We start from the raw sequence: 19,691 nt of genomic DNA, 5'->3' as shown, positions 1-19,691 counted from the left end.
GAAGAGAATGGCATATTTTCATCACGAGTTAATTCATTATGAGTGGTAGAACACAAGGGATAGTGATTTTAAGAAGAATTTCCCATAAGAAAATCCCCTTTAATCAGATCAAATGATATATTTAAACTTTTTAAATATGTCTTCTTGAGAAATCAAAATATCGGTTGATGTACCTGGTCATTCATCACCATATATATCAGAGGAATCATTGTTTTCAGAATGATGGTTGTCCAAGGATTTAGTATTATTAAGCATCTTGATTTCGTTTGGATGATTGTTGAGATCAAAATATTCTAGATCATCCAGGAATGAAAAAACAAAATCTTGACATAGAGGTCTTTGAAATAGGGAAGAGAGATTAAAAGCATCTTCACCCTTTTGCTCCTCTACCTGTGGAATATGACCACCTTGTACCTAATCACCATTTGGAACAGGAAATTGGGAGTCAAGAGTATCTGAAGAATGGTGCATAGTTGACATTGCAAGGATGGTTGGTGACAACAAGTGTGTTGGCACTGATGTCAACCAAGATAGCATTGATGTGCATGGTATGTCAATCTCAGGGGGAGTCCCATGGTTGCTGCATTCTTTTGTAGAGAACCATTACAATAGAAGGACATGAAAATAATCTATTAAATCTTATATCTACGATGGTTTGTTGGTCCAGGATTTGAAGGCATTACCACCTCAGGATATTAGCTCAGATTCTCCTATAAGTGGCATAGCTAGATCAAACTCAGAAAGAGTTTTCCAATGGTATATTGAAGTCCTCAAATTGCCTCCTGGATCAAAATTTATTTCCAATCAAAGGACAGTGCTCCAAATTCAAAGTCGGAGAGCTAAAATTGGTTGGAGGACTAGTTTGGAGAATGTTAGTTTGGTGGCTTTGCTAAATGTGGTAGAGTTATTAACCAAAGGCACTAAATAATTTATGGGCAAAGTTGGCGCACAAAGAAATAACAAAGACACTTTTCACTAGTTGGAGGTGAAGCCCATTACACAGTTCATCCTAGAATTAGTTCCCTAGAAGAACCAAAAGTGTGCACAAATTTTTAAGGGCTAGGATGATATGAGTTGGGTGAATGTGGCTAACAACGAAGCAACCATGAGAATTTTTATTGGCCATAGTGGATCTCCCTTAACACTTCAACCTGATGGGAATAACCCAGAAGAATCATAAAGTGGGGAAAGGAAGATCATCTGGGATGATGTAAGTAGTAGGGGATGTGGCTCTGATAGCAGTGGAAGAAATAATTTTGATTAGTCTACGAGTGCAATGGTGTTTCCCACTAGGACATGTTATGGAAGGTTTTTAGGAGCATAGAGAGGGATTAGTGGGATGACTAGATTTTATACAACAAATGACCTCCTCATCTGCTTAGAGGAGAAGAACGACTTTGATTTCAAGAAAACCTAAGTTACATGCCTATTTTCCAAGGTAATGCACCTCATAAATAGTCATAGAGCATGCTAACGCATCCCATGACCCAGCAGACCATGTCAACCTAGCGATGAACACTCTGTTTTCCTATAGGACCACATTATTGGACTTTCATAAGCTTCCAAATGTTAAAACACAAGTTAACTCACTGAAACTATCTATTTCATTCAATGTTGACTCTAAAGGATGGAAATATTTTCCTTAGACATGTCTTTGTAAATTTCCTATCCTAACAGAAGAAAATGAAGAAGGAAATAACAATAAATAAGATACAACATATAGCTTTTTCCCAAAGGGAACATGTGGAGAAATTGGAAAAATATGAGCCTCCCATCTCCTATATATTGGAGGCTAGGCCACAGTAATAGGGATCATAATTTGTGCACTATTATGTTGTCAATACATCATTGATATTGAGAGATAGGAGTTAGGAGCTAAGGGAAGACTTGTTACAACAATCATGGTTGTAATCATTCTTCTCAGAATTGATAATATATACCTACTCTTTTTATGTCTATGTCATAATATCGATACTTTCTTTATGTACATGTTGATCCAATGGAGAGACTAATGCTTTATGACTAATGCATGCTAGCTTTACATATGTTATTATATGTTGATATATTGAATTTTTGAAGTTACATATGTTGTGAAGATGATTTGGTGTCCTTCTTATGTGCAGGTCCTAATCTGAGAGTTGGTCGAGGATCCTTCCTCCATCACACTCGAAACTCCAACAAATTTGTGTAAATGACAACTAGATAACTCCTCACTGTCACCTTTTGAATTCTTAGATTAACATTTCTATGTTTTCATGTAATTTGATTTAATAGTTGCAGGTCCCTTGATTCTGTCTACCTTAGGTTCTGGGAAACCTAAGAGGATTTTCTGTCCACCACCCGTGCATTAATCCCTATAGAATAATTCATGACTCTGTCGAGGATCATTCTTGGTTCCCAACTTTGATCTCATAGTTATCTACCCCTCTCCATTTCTTTATGTGCTTCTCGAGCTCAATTCTAGTCACTCTACCTTCTTGCAAGGTAGTACTATTGCTCAAAACCTTTGCTTAGACCCTGATCTCACCTTTTTCTAAGTTAGTCCTCTGTAACGCATGCCCATAATTCCTTCCAGAGCATTATAACGCTATCCTACCTCCTGTACAGTGCATTAACCCTACCACTAACACCTTGTATGCCTTAGAGAGTCATGTTATAGGCCCAAACCCCTGAAATTCACCCAGTTTTACGGATTCTAGTGTTTAATAGCCTTAGTTATGGTCTAATATTGGGATTTTTGTTGTTGAAATCTCTTCTTATTAGTCACATGCATGCTCATTTTTTTCTTTTGGAAGAATAGCTTAATTACATTTTATTTTGGAAAAAATAAAATGTTGGCATTATGGTACATGTGTTGTCCTTGATGGCAACCCACATACAGGTCAGTTCAAAAATGATAAAGTGATGCATGATGGAAACTCACATTGTAACAAGTCTATTCAGAGGTAACAGAGTAATGGCTCATAAGAACAAGATGATGGGACAAAGGATTACAGATTAGAATCAGGAATTTGAGGAAGGAGGATGTTTTAAGTTGTATACAGTGGTTAACCAAGTCCAAGTTGTGTATACACACAGGTACACAAAATAAAACGCGCATATACATATGCACATAGTTTCACAGAAAGAAAAGCATGTATGGGATGGAAAATTAAGGTTATAGAATACCAAGGTTCCATACCATGGTATTAGTCCACAATATTGAGCAAAATAATGGTTACTTGATCCTGTCTAAAAATACCATAGATTATAAGTGTTGTTTTGGTGCATGGTATTGACAAAGGCTCTAGTATGTAAGGAGGAGAACATCAAAGGGATATGTGTGCAAGTGAAAGGATTTTTCATGAATACTTCTATCTGAAGTATATTTCGTGTTGTACGGGTTATGGTTATGATATAGATCTGAAACATCTTGTGCACCCTTGGATACAATGTTGGGTAAGGATCATGAGACCTGAAATGACTTATCATTGTATGATCTAATAATGGATAGGCTACATCTAAGTGCTAACGCATGTTTTATCATTTAAATAATATGATCTGGGTATATCTAAAGTCTTGAAAAGCTGCGAAGTTATAAGTCATTATTTGCAGATCTATACGCAAGTTCGCCTCGGTGAAGGCACGTATACACACGGGTTCGGCACTTCCAAGTAGCATATGTAGAGGAATGGCTTGTTTTTTAGAAATGACTAATCTATCTAATCAGTGTTTTTGTTTTACTGTTGTTTGTCAATGATGTCTTCATTAGATCTGAAGTAAAACTAATTGTATAAGGAGATTGAGTCTGCTTGACTGGTTGATTGAGTAAGAAGGGTGATCTTTGCTGCTATCAATTTATAACTCTATAACATGACAGTAGATCTTCATAATGTATTTGTTTAGTACAATTTTGGTTCATAATTTTTATGATTTAGCATCTTTAGAGGTATACACAAGTTGGGTTACAGAAACTAGTGTATACATGTAGGTTGTCCTCATTGAAGTAGCTTATACATTCTGTCATATGATTTTTGAGGTTGTAGTTGGTTTTGGTTGTTGACGCAGTGTTATGGTTTCAGCTCTATGTTCTAGTGACAGTGATCTGACTGTTCAAATTTATTGATTATATTTTGCTTCAGATTTGATGGGTTTCAGTGATTGGTTGATGCAGTTGTATTTAATGGTTTTATTGCAGTGGTGATTGATTTTGAGCTTCAATGTTACTAATGGGTCCAGTATGAAAATTTGATGAAATGTGGCCTACATATTGTGTTGATGTATACTAGGAGCATCTAGTCTGAAAATTTATGAAACGTGGTCTCTGGAGGAAGATTCAAGGTGGTAGCCTTTTGTTGGCTAGCGCCTACGTACTGGTAAACATATCAGCTAGTACAAGAGCTAGGGGGTTGGAGCTCCATTCCAGTAGAAGATGGAAAATGAGAGAAGGTTGTAGTCTTTAGTAGGTAGATGCTTGCATACTGGAAAACGTATGCACCGGTACAAGACTTGTAAACACATTTTATAATAAGAAGATTAAACACTGAGATGACAGCAGTGGTGGTTTCTTCCCACATTGGGTTTCCACCTAAAAAATCCTACTGTTCATGTGTATTGCTTATGTGTGTTGATTTATTTTATTTTTACTGCATCTATTTACTGCTTAGTAAATGCACCACACTCTGATTTAAGTTCAACAGAAATTGATCGGGAGGTCATAGGGTCAATTCTACTTGACACCCTTGGGGTTAGGCCCTGCTATTCTGGCCGATGGGCTTTAAAAGATTCCCTTTAGGGTTGATCTGCCCAGATTTTTCTAATGGAAAAAAAAAATTCAACAGACAATGAATTAGTTGTTTTACAAGTTTATTATCTACACATTGCTTCCATTCATTATAGTCACAGACATACGCTATTTGGTTTCTGTAAAATCATGTATACAGTTTGAAAAGGAAAATTTATTATTGTGAAAGTTTAAATACTGATTCACCCCCCCTCTCAGTATTTTTCCCAACAATTGGTATCAAAGAAGGTCCTTCATAAGAAGCTTGATCGCTTGAAGGAAGATCTCCCAAGATGAGAAATCACGAAGGAATGGGATCTATCAAACCACCCATCTTCAATGGAAATAACTTAGAATAATGAAAGATAAGAACCAGAGCCTATATTCAGTCACTTGGATTTGATGCTTGGGAGAATGTGGAAGGAGTATACCAATATCCAGCAACAGTCCCCACAGATCCAGCAGAAAATAAATCATATGAAACCAATGCCAAAGCCGTCAATGCATTATTGGGAAGTTGATCAAAATCATAATTCATCAAAGCCATGCATCTCAACACAACCAAAGCAATGTGGGGCAAAATCATTCAGAGCTACAAAGGAGACTACCAGGTAAAACGTGCTAAGCTCCAAACTCTCAGAATTCAATATGAAACTCTCAAGATGCATAGCGATGAAAGTATTTCTAGTTACTTTTTATGAGTAGATGAGATTGTAAATCATATGAAGATTCTGGGTGAAGAAATAAAGGAGGCTACTATAATAGAGAAAATTTTAAGATCTCTATCTTCTAAATTTGAGTCAAAAGTATCTACCATTGGAGAGAAGCAGGATCTACAATCTACTTCTTTTTTTCAACTTCATGGAATTTTAACTACCTTTGAAATGAGGAAAGGAGGTCCATAAAAAATCACAAAATCGCCTTTCAAAGCATATTTAAAGGGAAGAGAAAAGGAATATCTCAAGGAATCAAGATATATATATCAGAAGAAGATGAGGTAAACTTTGTGAAGAAACTTCAACTGGGTACTGGAATATTCAAAGGTAAGCTTCCCTTAAAATGTTTTGCTTGTGGTAGAGTTGGTAATTATGTTGCTAAATGTCCTCATAAAGATAACCATGACAAAGGAAAGGATTCTACAAAAGGTAATAGGAAACAGTTTCTAAATAGAAGAAGTTATTATACTCATGAAGATAATGATGGACTGTCTAATAGTGATGAAGGTGAATGTGAACAAGATATCAAACTACTCATGGCTTATGAAAAATATAAGTTTATGGATGCCTTAAAGAATAATATTTTCTTGAAGAAATCACTCAACTCAAAATCTGCTTGGAAGAAAAGAATATGGTCATAGACACTTTGACACATCAACTCACTAAAAGGGAAAAGAACAATGAAAATTTAGAGTGTGAAGTGGTGAGTCTAAGAAAAGAACTTGAGAAGACAAAATCTTTGAATCTTAGATTTTCTAAAGGATAATAAACCTTAGATGAAATCATCAAGGTTCAATATTCTCCTCTTATAAATACTGGTCTTGGATACATTGGAGAAACATCCCAACCATAAAAGTCTTCAGCCATCACCAGAATCTATCGTAATGCAGTAAAAACCAGTCAACAATGCGTCAAACCTCAACAAAAGCCTAAAGGTACTCCCCAGGTAAATCATGCTCATTCTACTCCAAGGGTGAACATCAATAGAAGCAATAACCAAAAGGTGAACAATACCAAAAGATTTTATGATCACAAAACTTCTTCTTTAATGGACAATGTTCTTCGTGTCATAACTTTGGTCATAAGGTTTCTCAATGTGTTGCTTACAAAACTATCATGACTAGAGAAGAAAGAAAACACAGGAGCGTGACAGGAATCAAGAAGAGCTCTTATAGTAACTTTTCACCTCTTGAACATTAAATTGAATGTTCATTTTTCAATAACTTTGGTCATGAAGAATCTGAATGCAGGAGAAAATTTCGGCCAACATATCAAAAGGAGAAATCATCATCAAACTCCAAGGTATAAAAAAAGAAGGAACTACAGTCAAAAACATGTGACATAGCTCTGTTTGTAGAAGGACAAGAAAATCAGTGGGACATTGATAGTGAATGCTCTAAACACATGACAGGTGATAAAGATAAACTCCTTTCATACAATGCTTTAGAAAAGGATAATAATGTATCTTTTAGAAATGACACACCAGTTTTCATTAAGGGTAAAGGTTATATTTATCTAAAAGAAAAGGTTAAAGCTAGAAATGTTATGTATGTTGATGGTTTAAAGCATAACTTATTGATTGTTAGTCAAATGTGTGATCAAGGAAATGAAGTTTTGTTTCGATCAAAAGAATGTATGGTTTTTTAGCTTGACACGGGAAAGACCATAATCAAAGGTAAAAGAACTCCAAGAAATCTATATATACTAGAAGGACGTCAAGAACAATGTTATCTAAGCAAAACAAAAGAGAACTGGCTATGGCACAGAAGATTGGGGCATCTAAGATTTTCTCAAATAATAAAATCATGTAGGCTCAAGGTTGTTCGTGATCTTCTAGAGATCATCATCCCAGGAAATACCATCTAAAAACCATGTTAATTCGATAATAAAACCAAAGTTCAATTCAATGCCAAAAAAGGATCAACAAGTAATCCTCTTGAACTCATTCATACTGATTTGTGTGGACCAACAAGGAAAAATTCACCTCGTGGAGTAGAATACTACATTTTATTCATTAATGATTTTTCCAGAATGTGCTGGATTGGGTTACTAAAACATAAAGATGAAGCATTTGAAAAGTTTAAGGTCTTCAAAGCTTTAGTTGAAAATGAATTAGATCTGAAAATCAAATGTCTCGGATCTGATCGAGGAGGAGAACTCATATTTGATGAATTCTTTGAATTTTGTGAACAACATGGAATAAAGAGACAATTCTTTGTTGCCATAACTCCTCAACAAAATGGCAGGGTGGAAAGAATGAATAGAACAATTCAACAAATGGCTTGAGCTATGCTTGATGATTCTGGAACTTCTTTCACCTTCTTCGATGAGGTTTCACATACTATAGTAAATATTCTCAACAAAACTCATGTATGTGTAAATAGTGATAAAACTCCATATGAACTTTGGTATGGTAAGCTTCCCATTGTAAAACACTTCAGAGTTTTTGGAAGCAAATGTATCATCAAAAAGACTGATGAAAAACTTGGTAAGTTTGAACCCAAAGAAGACGAAGAAATATTTCTTGGTTATTCATCTAGAAGTAAAGGATACAAATGTTATAATAAGAGACTTTGAAAATTTTTCGAATGCATTGATGTTGTAATCGATGAAGAATGCAAAAATATGAAACAAGTGACATCAGCAAAATAAGATGATAAAAATGAAGACGATGAATTCTTTCCCGTATCAAATAGAAATGATATAGAGGAAGAAACCAATGAAGCATCAGAAGAAAATACATATGAAAGGGAAAAGGCTCCATCCAGGTATGTTCAAAAGAATCATCCAGAATATCAAATTCTAGGAGAAAAAGGGTCTGTAGTACAAACAAGAATAACTCTTGTAGGATATTCTAGTTATCTAGCCTTATTATCCTCCATAGAACCACAAAATGTAAATGAAGCTAGAAAATATGAATGTTGGGTTAAGGCCATGGATGAAGAACTTGACCAAGTAGAAAAGAATGATACTTGGGAATTAGTTCCTAGACCTCATGATAAAAATGTTATAGGTACAAAATGGATATTCAAGAATAAGTTAAATGAAAATGGAGAGGTAATTAGGAATAAAGCAAGGATTGTTTGTAAATGGTATGCACAACAGGAAGGTATAGACTTTGAAGAAACTTTTGCACTTGTAGCTAGACTTGAAGCCATAAGAATGTTTCTTTCTCTTTCAAGTTTTCAAAAATTCAAAGTTTTTCAAATGGATGTAAAATTTGCATTTCTTAATGGAGATATAGAAGAATAAGTATACATTGAACAACTAGAAGGATTCATTCTAGGAAATGATGCAAAGCTTGTATGCAAACTCAAAAAGGCTTTATATGGACTGAAAAAAGCTCCAAGGACATGGTATTATTGTCTTGACAAATATCTTCAACAACAAGGCTTCACAAAAGGATCCACGGACAACAAATTATATACAAAAATTGAGAATGATAAACTAGTAATTATTGTTGTTTATGTTGATGATATCATCTTTGGCAGTAATGAAGAATTGATGAGTCAAAACTTTGCTTCTGTTATGCAGCAAGAATTTGAAATGTATTAAACAAAGTCTTTCGGCCGAAATCACATTAGAGAATTTTTTGGCCGATGCATTTTGAACCAACAAGTGGGGTTCATCATCAGGACCAGATGAAGAGGCAAACCATGGAAAAGGCTTAAATAGAGAGCAATGTAGAGACATGATAATTTCAAGTAACGGCTATATTTGAACAATAATGTTTAAATTATAATATTAATTCATTAATTAAAAACAAATATTATTAAGTAACGACTATATTAAACAGTTAGTTTTTACTTAATAATATAGTCGTTACTTAATAATATTTGTTTTTAATTCATAAATTAATATTATAATTTAAACATTATTGTTCAAATATAGTTGTTACATGAAATTATTATGTCTCTACATTGCTCTCTATTTAAGCCTTTCCCATGGTTTGCCTCTTCATCTAGTCCTGATGATGAACCACACTTGTTGGTTCGAAACGTGTCGGCCAAAAAATTCTCTCATGTGATTTCTACCAAAAGACTTTGTTTAATTCATTATGGATCACAGAAGCTTGAATGCAGAAATTTGAAATGTCTTTTCTTGGAGAACTAACCCATTTTCTTGGTCTACAAGTGCAACAAACAAAATATGGCATACTTCTCTCACAAAATAAATATCTCAAGCAGATTCTGAAGAAGTATGGAATGGAAGATTCCAAACTAGTATGTACTCTAATGGTAACAGGATGTAGTCTTAGTTCTAATGATGAATCTCCTACAGTGAATAAACCAGAATAGAGATCTATGATTGGAAGTCTACTTTATCTAACAGGTACCAGACCAGATATCATGCATGCGGTAGGAATTGTTGGAATATTCCAAGCCAATCCGAAGGAATCACATCTTTAGGTAGTAAAGAGAATATTCAAATATCTCCAAGGAACTCAGGACTTTGTTCCATGGTATCCTAAAGATACAAATATCACTCTTCATGTGTATACAGATGCGGATTTGGCTGGAAATGTTGACGACCAAAAAAGCACTAGTGGAGGTGCATTTTAGATGGGATCACGATTAGTATCTTAGTTTAACAAGAAACAAAGTTTGATTTCCTTATCTACAGTGGAAGCATAATATGTGGTTGTTTCATCTTGTTGGACACAACTTCTTTGGATGATGAAAACATTACAAGATATTCAAATTAAATGTTATCCACCCATCTCCATCCTCTGTGATAATACAAGTGCTATTAATATTTTGAAAAATCCTTTTATGCACTCCAAGACCATGCACATACCCATTAAGTATCACTTTCTACGAGAAAAAGTGATTGAACAAAAGGTTAAATTAGAGTATGTTCCCTCCAAGGATCAGGTTGTTGATATATTTACCAAACCTCTTCCTAGATAAGCACTTGAATATCTTAGACAAAAGTTGGGAGTTGTTTCTGCCTCATCTTGTTGTTAAAACTAGTTTTTTCAGATACAGAGAATTATTTTCTATACGTGGATTTCATGAAGTAGAGTCGGTATATACGCAAGTTTCTATGTCGGCAGTAGCGTATGTGTTTTTCCTGATAGAAAAATAGTGGGTCGGAATAAAAATCAGTTTCTGACATGCCTGTTTAGTCTGATGTTGATGGATACAATCCGTTAATATGCTTTCTCATTAATGTTTATTTGATTGATAAAGATGCCTTGATGAATGAATTTTTGACAATGCACAGGTAGCACAAGTTCAGGGGGAGCATTAGCCTTCAAAATATCATGCATTGTTGGTATCATGGTTTCTAAATTTAGCTATGGTCTTAGTTATTAATGTCATTTGATGAAAATGTCATGTAAAGACCTACAGTGTAATAATATGTTAGGATAGGGTCCCCTAGGGTCAATTTTGGGGCAAAATCCCAAGTTTTGGAGAAAAAAGCCCAAGTTTTGTTGTGAATAATGTAAAGTCTCTGCAAGATTTGGTCGCAGAGTGCATAGACAGCAAAGTGTCATCAAGGTTTTTACCCTTCTTTTATGTAAGTTGTGTAAGCTTTATAGATCTACCCATGGTCCGCGGACCATGGGATTGTATAAGTAGGAGAGCCTTAGAGAGTCTAAGAAAGATAATGAAGGATGAAGATGAATGTAATGGATCAATAGAAGAAAGAGCGAAGAAGTCTTAGAGTAGAATAGAGGCTCTGCAGTTGTGTGTGCAGAGGCCTAGAGTATAGTCCGCAACTGAGTGTGAGGACTCCTATAGCTGAGTGTGCAGGGAAGACTTGAGTCTGTAATCAGAACTAAAGTATTAATAAAGAGATTATTCCAGAAATTCCTATGTTTATCTATTTCCTTCTGTTATGAATGAATGTGCTATTATTTTATGATGAATGATGGTTTTATGAATTATTACAGTATTGATGTGTCATTTCACATGATTTATATTGTCATATGAATGCGAGTAATAATAACTGTTTATGCGAAGAATATCTTGTTGCATGTTAATGTTATCGAACACTTAAGTTGATATGGGTAAATACGGAATTAGGAGTAATCACAAAGGCATATAAGTGGTTGATTCACCTGCTTAGGGTCCACGAAAGACAGTCATAGACCTTCACGAAGGTCTAGAGGTTAGTTAAAGGAAGTTATATCGATAAGCCTTAAAGGATTATCGATCTACACGAGGGCAGGTTTAGGGCATAAAACGACATCATGCTCGTCTCTGGGTGTGGAAACTAGGTGCCAGTATCACCCCATACTACTTTGGGTGAGAATTCAATCCGCACTCCTTGGGTTGATGCCGAAAGGGCCAGTAATGTAAGGATTTGTTTGACAAATTTAACTCTAAACCTGGGTCAGGACCCACTAAGCCAACAAATGGTTCTGTTGTTGGGACTAGGATCTACATAAAGAGATGTGTGATGTCACGTCACTGGAATCCAACAAAGAAAGAAATTGAGGAGTGGTTGGATAGAAAGATACACAAATTCATAGCACAAGAGAACAGAAATCCGTGATTGATGAAAGAACAGTGGTTGGACAGGAATCTGTACACAGAGATACACAAAATTTTCTTTTGTTCCTTCCCAGTAAAACTATATGAGTGAATCGCTAAATTGGAAAATGGCCAAGGAAGGTGGAGGCTTGATGGTCTGATAGTGTGGACCCCAGAGCTAGTGCGGAGATTGGAAGCCTATGAAGATAATATCGTGTGTGTTGTTGATCACTAGCTTGATTATTTCATCGGAGGATTTGTGACAGAATTCACAGTTGATACCTTGTTACACTAAAAAATGTCACCATGACTATTTACAGTTAGTATGGCTCTATCAAAAGTCATGCTATCCTCTTAGGCAAGTCTTATGCCTCTGCTCTCCATGTCAAACTCCAAAAAGAGAGAAAGTCTTTATAAATGTATTTATCTCTGGGTACGCAGGTTCTCTCAACCTTACCTGCGGGTACGCACACAATGTTCATAAAAGCTACGTCTTTGGACGCTCTGTATGTAAAGGGGCAGGTGCGTTCCCCTGTAAAGGTCAAAATGCGCAAGTTTCATCTTTAAAAAGTTACTTGTGGTCATTTCTAGAGCATTCTATAAGGTTGTTCGACGTGTATTGAGCGCCTCCAGATGGTTCATGTACCCCTACCAAAGAGGAACTTATCCCATCAATAAGGGAGCTATCCCATCCAAAGAGGGGATTATCCCATTGATGGTGGACCTGATTAACTTCCTCTTGAGCACTATAAATACAGGCATTGGGCCAGAAGGAAGGGAGGTTGGAAGCTATACATTTCTAAGGGTAAATGTTGCTGGAATTAGGACTCCCATTTAGAAGCTTGTGGGGAGAGATTGCCATCTTTGCTTGTTCTATTTGGAAGTGGGTGAGCTTTGTCAAAGTAAAGGAGAACTCTTGATGGGCCCTGGGAGGGACTTGCACAACACCAAGGCTCAGGTTGTATTTGTTCCTTTTGTTACCTATTAATGCAAATGAGTCCATTCTTCCCAATAACTTGTTATTTATGAGTTGTTTCATGTACTCCTTGGTCTATGCGTTAAATATGTTTTATTCTATGAGATTATAAAGTGCTATTTAATCGTTTGATTGTTAGTGGATGCAGGTTTCAAAGTGAAGGAGGAGCTCATCCGGACCAGCGGAGCTGGACTGCTACAACAGCGTTGGACTACATCTAGGATCTAAACACTTGATTTCCCATATAGTAAATGCATGTTTAGAGAAGGATTGCTCTTGTTTGTCTTGTTTGTCACTAGAGAGTCTTAGGCTCCTAGGGAGGTTGGTTGTGTCCGCACAATCGACTCTTTCCGCCTGACAAATTCTGGGTTCGATCCCCAGCGGAGTCGCCAATTTGTCAGGCGGAAAGAGTCGATTGTGCGGACACAACCAACCTCCCTAGGAGCCTAAGACTCTCTAGTGACAAACAAGACAAACAAGAGCAATCCTTCTCTAAACATGCATTTACTATATGGGAAATCAAGTGTTTAGATCCTACCTGTAGTCCAACGCTGTTGTAGCAGTCCAGCTCCGCTGGTCCGGATGATCTCCTCCTTCACTTTGAAACCTGCATCCACTAACAATCAAACGATTAAATAGCACTTGATAATCTCATAGAATAAAACATATTTAACACATAGACCAAGGAGTACATGAAACAACTCATAAATAACAAGTTATTGAGAAGAATGGACTCATTTGCATTAATAGGTAACAAAAGGAACAAATACAACCTGAGCCTTGGTGTTGTGCAAGTCCCTCCTAGGGTCCATCAAGAGTTCTCCTTTACTTTGACAAAACTCACCCACTTCCAAATAGAACAAGCAAAGATGGCAATCTCTCCTCACAAGCTTCTAAATGGGAGTCCTAATTCCAGCAACATTTACCCTTAGAAATGTATAGCTTCCAACCTCCCTTCCTTCTGGCCCAATGCCTGTATTTATAGTTCTCAAGAGGAAGTTAATCAGGTCCACCATCAATGGGATAATCCCCTCTTTGGATGGGATAGCTCCCTTATTGATGGGATAAGTTCCTCTTTGGTAGGGGTACATGAACCATCTGGAGGCGCTCAATACACGTCGAACAACCTTCTAGAATGCTCTAGAAATGACCACAAGTAACTTTTTAAAGATGAAACTTGCGCATTTTGACCTTTACAGGGGGACGCACCTGCCCCTTTACATACAGAGCGTCCAAAGATGCAGCTTTTATGAACATTGGGTGCGTACCCGCAGGTAAGGTTGAGAGAACCTGCGTACCCAGAGATAAATACATTTATAAAGACTTTCTCTCTTTTTGGAGTTTGACATGGAGAGCAGAGGCATAAGACTTGCCTAAGAGGATAGCATGACTGTTGATAGAGCCATACTAACTGTAAATAATCATGGTGACATTTTTTAGTGTAACAGATTGCCCCCTAAAGTGCGAAGCCTGTAATAGATTAGGGTTTTGTATTATCTAGGAAGGGTGAAGCGCTTTATCATTTCAAGGATTATCTCATGGAGAGCCTGGTCAGAACCTGTAATTTTCAACACAAAATACATGTATAAGATTATATCATCACTGAGGTAGGCATTCCCATACTCAGGTCAAAACTTTAACTAACAGACTAACTACTCTGATACAGGAATGATCTTGCAGTACATCATAATCATAGACTTTTGTAGACACAGTATGGGCGCAGCCATCTGTTTATGATTAGTCTACTTAGATAATGAATACAAAACTCCTCGCAGCCTGGATGGTGGAAACTAGATCCAGGGTCTTCATTTCTACTTCCCGAATTCGTACGATTCTAGCCATGCGAATAAATGAGTTGATGTCGAACATGGTAGAAACCACTCGATTACCAGTCGATGATGCAAACTGTTAACAAGTGTGAGAGAGACCACCAGTAATGTCAATGGTTCTCAAAGTACCCAGTACAATCCATGAGATGTGAATGAATGAGTTGATGTCGAACATTTCACGGAATCCTTCGATCGAAAGTCAATGATGTAAACTGACGTCAAAGGCGAGAAACCTGCCATTGATGCATGCAGACTTCAAGGTACTGATGATTTCTAAGTCATCTCTCTAGATAATGTGCTGATGTCGATAGAAAGTGACCCGTTGCAGGCAAGCCCACAACACGAAATCATTGTTCAAGTTGAAGAAATGTTGCTGTAAGGACTGACTCAGGGGTGGTCAAATGGATGACAAGTATTTTGCAGATGAAAGTTTTACTTGCAGACCTCTTGAACACATAACGACACGACAGATGGCTTGGTGATGAATAACTCAAAGTTAATCCCTGGAACCCGGCTGAAGACTTTCAAAGTGGTTTGATCAACTGTGAGGTAAAAGATTTCCCAACCCAGGTGAATGAAAAAGTGTCGTGTTCAAGAGTGGTAATAAAGTTTCTTCTGAGACAAAGGATAACAAATAGGCTCATTCTTCTCTTTTTTCCCCCACCATTTCTGGCAAGTACCTCTTTATTTTTAACAAGCTTGAGGAGGATAACATATGCTTGATTATAAGCTCATCCTTCGGATGAGTCCAACCTAGTTTTGATTCGAACCCTAGGAAGGAGTGGTTCGTTCCTGTTTGTAATTGAACAGGTCCTTCACTGTGAAATGTTTAACGAGCCCAGTATAGGAGAAACTCGGCGTTTTTCATTTTTAGAGAGTCTGAAAAACTTAAGAAGACTCCAAGTTGAACTTTTTCGTAGATTTGTGTCCCTCAAGCCCGAAAAAGTATAAAATAATACCTGGGGGAACCGCTTGATCTTGCGACCAAGGAGTACTTTCATAATTAGTGTCACTGACCTGAAAAGTAAAAAGCGATCAAGGACACGTCGTTTTATTTCCGTATCGAGTTTGAAATGACAAAAACTCGGCAATCTTTTCCTGATTTTACGGTCAGAAAAGAGCTATAAGGGGACTGTCTTTTAATTCCGTTTTAACGAGTGTAAAAGAAACGCTCGGCAATCTTTTCATATTTTAGGAGTCAGAAAAGGGCTTAAAAGATGACTCTGATATTTTGGTTCATGAAAATGACAATTTTCCCTCTAAATCCCTTTGTCCTGCACAAAAACGACACATTACTCATACATGTTTAAGATAGGCAAAAATACATTGAAAAATATCCTTCCATGGTGAAAAATGAACAAACCTAGCATTCATTCATCCAAAAAACCTATAAAAAGACTTTTTACCATGTCATTTTTACCATTTTACTGTTGAGGTTGAAAAAAGGGCTTTTGGCAAGAAACTTCCCGTGGTCGCTGCGGAGAATCCGACCGTCAGAATCGAACGTCGTCTCTTCCAGGTATTTCACAACATCCTCCTCTTCAATTTCATCCGATTAAAAGTTTGTTTTAGGTTATAGTTTTGATTTTTAGGGGTTTTTGGGTTTCAAAAATCGCTCTGCGGGGTACGCAGGTGCCCTTAGGGTGACCTGCGTCCCCCGACTTTTTCCCACATAGGAAAAAGGTCCGGGGACGCAGCCCAACTTCAGGCCAGCTGCGTCCCGACGCTCTGTGTCCTAAACGCGGGGTGTGTCCCCCGCGAAAGGCGGAATTTGAAACCCCAAACTCCACAAACAACCATTTGAATTTTCCCAAATCAATTCTAATCTTCATTTCTTGGTGTGTAGGGCACTCACCATGTTCGATTGGAGAGAAAGAGAGCACAAGGACATTGATTTAGCCGCAATTAATAATCAACCTTCCATTGATGCCCTAAAAGCATGCGGACTATATAAATACTGGGCCATACCTGGCATGAGGGCTCAGGTGGGATTCTTGGAGTGGCTGGTTGAGAGATGGAACATTCATGAGCAATGCTTTTACATCGGAGGACACCAGCTCGAGATAGAGCCCTCTGACATATACTTTCTCACTGGCTTGCCAAATAGGGGCGAGCAACTTAATCTAGCCGGGACTAGGCCGGGTGGCCAATCCCTTGCTAGTCTTCGGGCAGATTGGTGCACACCCAATGCACACCATGCGAAAGGCGTAGAAATCAAACACATCTCTCTGCGTGAACTCAAGGTTATAGCTTTCACGGTTACCAGAATTTGTGGTGCAGCCGCTTTACATATTGCCACCGGGTCCCAAATGCGGATGGCGATTGACTGTTTCCAAGGCACCATTTTCAACTGGTGTGATGCTGTGTCGGCCAATATGAAGGGCCAACTGACTAGGGCAAAGAACAGACAACTGAAGACCTTTGGATATGGGCCTCTAGTTGTGAGCTTTGCCTTAGAGAGAGTTCCGATGCTGATCCCTCAGCAACTCACTGTTGAAATCTTGGGTCCTCGGGAGCCAAAGCTGATACGATGGGTTACGGTGATGGCCCGGCATCCTGACGAGGGCGCGGCGGTTGTTTGATTCCCTGATAGTTATTTTCACTGGTTAGAGGACCAGGTTTTTTCGATCCAGGACTTTCCGTATGCCGGAGTAGATTTTCGAGGTGATCCGGACATGGTTCTTCCACAGGGAGAACAATGGGATGATAGAGGTACTTTATTTTTCACAAGTTTTCAAATTATATATTTTTTTGTTTTTTATATATATCGTCTCAAAACTGACAGTAAAAATTTTCAAAATGCAGATGTTGGTCCACAGCGCCCAGCCAACCTCCGGCCTTTTGAGAGGAGACATCCAGTTGCACCAGTACCGGCCCCACAGGATGCAGCTGCAGAGTCACTAGCTGAGTTGGAGCAGGATCTAGAGCGTCTGACGGCGGATATACCTGAGACTACCATAGATGATATTCCTATCAGACTTCAGCGCTATGTAGTCGCAGTCCCTGGGCCGTTTAGGAGATTTTTGTGTAAGGTAGCCCGTGCAGTGGTGTCGTATAGGGAGCACCACCAGTGATTGGCTAGCCACTTTTGTAGACACATATGACATTTTTGGCTTTTTTTACTTATCATTTTTGCCGATCATAAGTTGTTTTTCAACCTATGATCGAAGACGATGTATATTTTTTGACACACTCCTATCTATATATATATATATCACTATTACCGGCTTATCTTGTTTAACATATGTGATGAAAAGTTTTTAAATTTACTTGCATGATTATCGTAAATGTCTGTCCAACATTCGAGAAGCAATTGCATCTGCTAATGTATTTAAAGACCTCAGAATATGCTGATATTCAATGTAATCAAATTCACGTTCCAAAAGACGCACTCTCAAAAACAACCTTAATAACACAGGATTTCTAATGGCATATACTCTATTAAGCTGTAATACAACAAGTTCATAATCTAACCTCACTATCAAACGCCGAATTCCAAATGAAATAGATTCGGATAATAATTCAACCACTGCACTGTATTCTGCAATGTTGTTCGTTGTTTGACCGAGGCTTACCCCATGCATAGAAACTAACTCGTCAGAGGGCGAATAGATAACCCAAGCTGCGGAAGAGATATTCCGTGTACTACGACAAGCACCATCAGCAAATCCGATGTATGTTTGGAGAGGCGTCGACATCTGCAATATCAAGAGTAAAACCAAGATAAGCCAGAATAACGACGAAAAACACACTCTCTAAGCTAAGCACACTGACTACACTAACAAACATACTAGCTAGAAAGAAAACCTAACCTAACTAAAAAATTCTCCATACCCACCATTTAAGCATAATACCTCTTTAGGTAAAGTCCATTTCTGGGTTTACCCAAAGAGTCCCCATCAAAATCTACTAGCTCATAAGCCCCTTTTGCTAGCTTTCACTTTACAATGTAGGGTCCATGCCACATAGGAACGAATTTTCCTTTATAACTAGGTTTGGTGTCCCACAAGCAATCATTACTGACCATGGGAGCCATTTTCGAAAAACCATCCATAAAGGAAAACATTTCACTTCCGGCACAATCATCAATAATTTGATCGATATAAGGCGTAGGATAGTTGTCTTTTGGACAAGCTCGATTGATATCCCTATAGTCGATACAGATTCTTATTGTTCCTTGTTTCTTGTTGACCGGAACAATATTCGATACCCAATCCGTCAACGGGATCGGATAAATGAAACCTACTTTCAACAGCTTTTCGACTTCTGCTTTAATCGCAGCTGCTTTCCGAGGGTGAATCTGACGCAACCGTTGCCGGATGGGTTTAGCATCCGGGTAGGTCTTTATTTCATGAACAACAATGGCAGGATCGATTCTCGGCATTTCCTCGTAAGACCAGGCAAACACATCGCGGAATTCTTGGAATAGGGTCTTGTAAGTTTGGATTTCATCTTCTGTACATGAGGCACCTATATGAATGTTCTCCTCAATTCCGGGCTTCACTGAAATATCAATGGGAATAGTACGAGAAATATTCCCTAAATTCAACTCTGAATCAGAATGTTTCGTTGGATTCTGAGCGTCTTTGACATATTCAGCGGTAAAGATAGATGAAAAATCATTTTCAAAAGCATCATCCTTAGGTAAAAACGAAGATCTGTGATGGAGATCTTCCCATGGTAGATCGTCTACACTTAGGATTTCACGAAGTTGCTTGTTAGATGACACGACTTCGGGAAACGCTATCCGTTCTAAGGTTGATGTGAAAAATGATTCTTCACTGACCACATTCATTTGGTCGAGCTCGGTTGAACGCGAGTCGGTAAAAGACATGACAGCTTCATAAGCAATTTCATATGGACTCAAAGGCATAGCATCACCGAATGAGTCTATTTCAGATTCAGATGGGACGATCCAAGGATCAT

This window comes from Pinus tabuliformis, chromosome 6 (assembly GCF_031772625.1).
Source record: "Pinus tabuliformis cultivar Carrire ecotype Pingquan chromosome 6, CPIR1, whole genome shotgun sequence".
Taxonomy (NCBI): domain Eukaryota; kingdom Viridiplantae; phylum Streptophyta; class Pinopsida; order Pinales; family Pinaceae; genus Pinus; species Pinus tabuliformis.
The sequence above is the reverse complement of the archived record's forward strand: the minus strand, read 5'-3'. Positions refer to the sequence as shown.